Source organism: Neomonachus schauinslandi, chromosome 5, assembly GCF_002201575.2.
Source record: "Neomonachus schauinslandi chromosome 5, ASM220157v2, whole genome shotgun sequence".
Classification (NCBI taxonomy): domain Eukaryota; kingdom Metazoa; phylum Chordata; class Mammalia; order Carnivora; family Phocidae; genus Neomonachus; species Neomonachus schauinslandi.
Window position 1 is genome coordinate 16542112 of NC_058407.1, and position 6115 is coordinate 16548226.

Sequence of the window (6115 nt, forward strand, 5' to 3'; positions counted from 1 at the left end):
CTTCAGCTCTTTCCTTGCATGGAAATGAGGGAAGAGATGGGAGCTATATCACTTTAAATCTTTCAGCATGAAACTGGCAGGTGAAAGCAGAAAGGTCTGTCCCAGGATTGCAAATATAAGTTGAGCCCGTGATGCCTTTTAAACTATTTTGCCGTAAGAGAAGTAGAGAATGTTTGAATTATAAGGGATGCCCTTGGACACGTAAGTTATTATTCCCCCTCTGCCAGAGGCCAACAGAAATGCCCTCCATTGGCATTTGGCCTGTGATGGGAGCTCCTACCTGTGGGGGCAGCCCGGTGTACTTGAGCTTCCTCATCCTTTAGACACGAGGCTGCTGTGGGTCACCGGAGCCCTCTGCACCTGGGGCCTGCACCTGGAAGTTGCCTTTCTCATCAGCAAATGCTAGAAGTTCAGACTTACACGAGTCAGCATTTCCAAACATTTATAGCTCTAGATATTTCCATTCATGCTCGCTTTACTAGGCATTTGCTGCCAGTGCCTAGGTCCAGGGATGACATTTTGATTGGGCAAAGCAGCTGGCCTCAGCTTAGCGTTTCCTGTCTTAGCCTCGTGTTTCCATTGCTCAGTTGCTGACTGTGGCAGTGTGGAGGGTTTGGGCGTCCAGACGACACCTCAGAGGGAGGATGTCTGCTTCTCCCCTTCCCGCCCCCAGGCTCTGAAGTCACTGACACCTTTGACACTATGCCTCATCTTTTGTAACTCTAAACTAAGTCCTTCAGACTCCAAAAGGCTAGGTTTTGATTATTTCATTCATTTCTCCATCCGTCATCCGTCCATCCATCCATCCGTCCATCCAGCCATCCATCCATCCATCATCCACTCATCATCCATTCATCATACACCCATCATAAGCACTTACCAAGCACCTATTGTGAGCCAATCCAATTCCGGGGACTCAGCAGTGACTCAGACACTCAGCTCAGGTCTCTAAGGGGTCACCATGTCACATCTGCCATCTTTTAGGTTGTACTTGCTCATGCATCATCTCCCTACCTCCCAAACTTCACGTACTCCCCATCTGCACAGATTCTGCCACATTCACATATAACTGGTATGATTATTTGCTTAATATTTTTCTTTAACCTAATCTAAAGAAATTTATTTAAATATAAATAATATAAAAAACCTTAAATAATTTATTTTGAATAAATGTATTTTGAAAGGAAGCTCTGTATCACTGGTAACATTATGCATTTGATCTTTGCGTATTTTCATAAAGAATAGAGTAAGCGCCTGCAAGGTACACCTGTGCATTACCTAAAACCATCCCAGGAACCACCAGTGGTCACTACACCACCCTGAGGAACTGAATTACTTCATGTTTCTCCTGTAAAATCACTCCGAAATAATTATGACGCCCATTTGCAGATGCAAACTCTCAAGTAGGGTGATTCTAAGGACAAACCGCTGGTAAGAGCCTGAAACACAGATCTCCTGGCTCCAAGTCCAGCAATCCAGGAGTTGAGGCCCATCAGAAGACTGTGAAATTAATTGTATTGGTTGCCACCAACATTTAAAAATTTTTTAAAAATTAAATAGAAAATAATAGAGTACAGACTATCTTAGAGTATATCACCCTAAGTGAGGTTAGGTATGGCTTTGTGAAGCTTGATCATGTAATAAAATGTGTATCTTTACTGTGGGGGTTAGGGTCAGACCCGTTTGAGAGTTACTGCTCTGCTTTGCCATGCTTTTCAAAAACGGGGCTACCTTGTAGGAACTACAGTGGGCAAGGACAGCTGCTTTACAAAATCCCAGGGCTGCCATTCGCATCATCATCAATCTGAGCCACTGCTTGCTTTTATAAAGAAAGTTTTATTGGAGCACAACCATGCCCGTTCATTTACATCTTGTCTATGGCTGCTTTCCCATTATATAAAAATGCATGATGTCCTATATTTTATCAAACTACCCTAGCTGTATCAGCAAAGCTGAGTAGTTGTGACGGAGGTCAAATGGCTCACCAGGCCAAATTATTTATTATTTGGGCAGAAAATGTCTGCCCATCCCTGATCTGCGTGAATGGCTCTCTCTGGAATTATGCAGTGCCCAGACTGTGCAGCTGTATGTGGCGGTACTGCAGCCAGCCACTGGCTCTTGGCAGCTGCACTTCCTTCCAACTTCTGATTCTTCCATTGCGTTTCAGTGTTTGCTTCCCTTCAGGGCTCCGAACCAAGGTTGTGTGAACAGAAAGAGCTGAGCTTTCCCTTGTAGGAGCTTTTCTGCTAATCTCTCCCAGAACTGCCCTTTATCCCTGCTCCTGGCTGCCCCCATCACCACTGCTACTCTTCCCAAGCCTCGGGCCCCCTAGGATATATGAATGGAAGCCTTTGGACCCTTTCTGTAATAAACCCTGAGTGACACCCTTAAAAAGAGGAGTGGGGTTTGGGAATAATGTGAAAAACTGTGAAATTCTCCCAGTGTGAGGGGCCCAGCCCAGTTTTGGACAGTGAATCATGGCCTTGGCCAAGATGTTCTCATTATAATCTCTGCTGACCTCCTTAGAGGAGTGAAAGCTGTTGCCTGCAAAAATAGGCAGCTTCTCAGCCTCCTCTGCCTCCATGGCCCTGCCTCCCTCCCTGGTGGTCTGATTCTGCACACTCCCTCTATTGCTCTGTCTTCTTCCTGAGCCACTGCTTATCTCAATTATTGGAGACAGGAGCCCAATCTGAAGCTTACCTATATACAAGAACTAGAATGATGGAAATGATAGCTCAGCCCCATTTTTATCTCCTTGTTATTTCCCTGAAGTGATACATTCAACCCTGGGGCCTCATGTCAAGGTGAACATCAGCCACTAGAATGGTCCAGAAGGAAGCCAGACTGTGGCCAAATGCCTGGACACTGGTTTAGGGGGCATGTTTGAGTGAATTGGGGTTTATAAAACATGAATGTTGGATGGACTGAATCTTTATTTATCATCATATATAGGTCCTTCATTTTATACTTGAGATCAAGGAATATAAAAAAAGGCACCCAAAATCAAAATTTTAAAAGGGGCTACATGGTCCACTGAGAACTTTGATGTGATGGCAGTTAGTCTCTCCACATCACCCTGGGAAGAAATTAATGAGCTTTCTTTGTTTTCCTTTTCTGGCTTTATCATCATTGTCCTTGACATCATCATCACCCTCAACATGGTGTGGTCTTCATAACTAACATTTATGGAGTGCTTGCTGTGGACTAGTCACTGCGGTAAGCACTTTACACATCTTTTTTTTTTTTTTTAAGATTTTTATTTATTTGACAGAGAGAGATACAGAGAGAGAGGGAACACAAGCAGGGGGAGTGGGAGAGGGAGAAGCAGGCTCCCCGCCGAGCGGGGAGCCCGATGCGGGGCTCTATCCCAGGACCCTGGGATCATGACCCAAGCCGAAGGCAGACGCCCAACGACTGAGCCACCCAGGCGCCCCAGCACTTTACACATCTTACCTTATTTAAACATCACAACCTTATGGGGTAGATATTATCCTTATTTCAGAGAGGTGGAAACTGAGGCATCGAAAAGTCGAGTCACATAGTAATATCAGACTAGTCCTTGACCACAAATTCGTTTGACTTTTGTGCCTTGCTTTTTTTCTGTTGTCTACTGCTGTTTTTTCTTGTGCCTGGAATGTGTCTGACACATAGTAAGTACTCAATAAATATTTGTGGCATGAATGAATGTATGGAACCAAATTTGGTGCTCTTAACCATTTTGCTGGTGGGTCTCAAACTTGGCTCACCATTAGAATTTCTTCCAGAGCTTTTCTGAATGCAAAGGCTACAGGACCCTCTGCAGATTCTGAGATGAGGCCCAGGAATCTGGTTTTTAATACATTTCCCACAAGATTCTGATGAAGCCAGCTCAGCCCCCAAGCTGCAGACAAAATTTGGCATCCACCACTGCCACGCTATACTGCCTCATGACAAATTTGCAATTTTTTAATACTTTTGCAGAACAAATAAAACCACAATTTATGTTTCACAATTCATGTGGCTGATCTCATGTCCTTCTGACAGACCTTTCACATTTAAGAATGTTACAAACTGCTTTCTTTTCTGGGATATCAGGACATAACATTGGATCTTGTAAGACAATTAGTCCTTCCCAATGTAGCCCCCAAAAGTCATAGCTATTTCTTATTCTCAGCCCAGTGACCTTTCTACTAAAGAAATTGGCCCCCTTATCCATTCTAGAGGAGAAAAGATCAGGGGGTAATTCAAGTGTTTTTAAATATGAGTGACTCTTAAGGAAGGGGAACTTGAATTATTCTAGTTACCCTTAGAGTAAACCTAAGACAGGGGCAGTCTTAAGTCTTGTTTTGCCAGGAGAGTTCCAATTTACTTCTATTGTCCTGGTATAATTATTAATAGCCCCCCTATTCAGTCTCAAACATAAATCTGGATTTGGACAATAAATAATACGGTCATTCTAACTAAGACCAGAAAGAAAAGAACTATAAGAAGATAAGTTTCTGTTCATTACAAGGAAAGAATCTCATGAGACATGAAAGATAAAACCCCCAAATCCCCCCAAATATGCCATCAGGCTGCCAGTTTCGGGAGTGAGTTTCCTGTTACTGGAGGTGTTAAAACAGAAGGCTCATGGCCATTTGCTGAGGATGATGGAAAAGAAGTCAGGCATCAGTGGATGACCTTGGAGGTCCCTTCTGACTAAATGTCAGAGGACAGCAGAGTCTGTGGTGCCTGAGCTGTTATAGGACCACGTGTCATGCCCACACCCACATGGAAAGAAGCTGGGAATAGCAGAGCTGGTCCCTCTTGGGTAGAAGGCCATCCCATGGTCAGCAAACACAAGATGTTTTCCCAGTACTGTAGAATTGGAGAAGGCTCAAGGTATTTAGGATTTGGCTCTTAACATTACACCCAATTTCCAAAGGCCTCTGCTGAACAGGCTGGGCAAATCCTCAGGCTGTGAGTGCACTAGATGGGGTTCCAATGGCCTCTGCTGAACAGGCTGGGCAAATCCTCAGGATGTGAGTGCACTAGATGGGGTTCCAATGGCCTCTGCTGAACAGGCTGGGCAAATCCTCAGGATGTGAGTGCACTAGATGGGGTTCCTTTTCTGGGAGCCAGAGCGACATCTGCTCCCATCCATCTTTGTGGAAAGTGTGGTAAGTTTAGGCCACCGCTCTGCTCCCCACCCCACCCACCCCCAGGTCACTGGGCAAATGTCCATTTGACTGACCTTTGGTGGAGTTTGACCCCGGTTCACGCTGAGTATCTCAGAGTTGTGAAAAGTGTTAGGGAGCTCCCCAGAATTCTTCAGGGGAGTTATCACTTTCCATCCTGCCCTGCTTCCTATTCCCTTACGTAGTCAGAAACTAAGGCACTGGCCTATGTGAATTTCCCCAAGATCACACAGAGCATTGGCTGTGGGGCCAGGGATCCAAACTCAAGATATCCGGGCGATGGGGTGAGGGTAAGGCTGACCGTAGTGCTACACATCTTTCCAGGTGGATCCAGAGGGGCAGAAGCAAACTGCAAATCCCTAGGCTGGGACACTGATTCTCTTCCTTCTCCTTCCTTTCAAAGTCAGTTTATCTTTCATTAGATTGGGAGAAAAATGAAGAACCCACTGGTAGCAGGAAGAAGCATGAGTCTTCTATGGTCAGACATCCCATGAGATTGATACTCAGTTACGGTGCATTTCCATTATTTTTCCATGGCAGAACATATGGCAGAGACTTGGGAATGCGCATGCCTGAAGCCAAGGTTCTCTCATGTTCCATAACTATGTTACTGGCAGGGCTGTTGTCACAGTAGTTGGCTGTGCCCCAGATCTCATATGAGGTGCATCTGTCCCACAAATCTTTATGCCAGTCTTCATCGAAAGGAGGGCACTGCCATGTGCTCTTAGAGTAATCTTGTCCAAAGTTCCTGGTTTGGTTGACAACATCCTGCTCAATACAATTTATGTCATAGCTTAAGATAGGATGGCTGATTTCTGCCAAGGAACCTGGTGGCAAGGACTGAAGGAACAAGTCTGCGACATCAAAATGATGTATAAGTTTCTGCCGTGTTTAGAACGCCGGAGCTCAACACAAGCACTCCCCACAGCCATCTTGGCCCCACATCTGCCCTTCAGCAG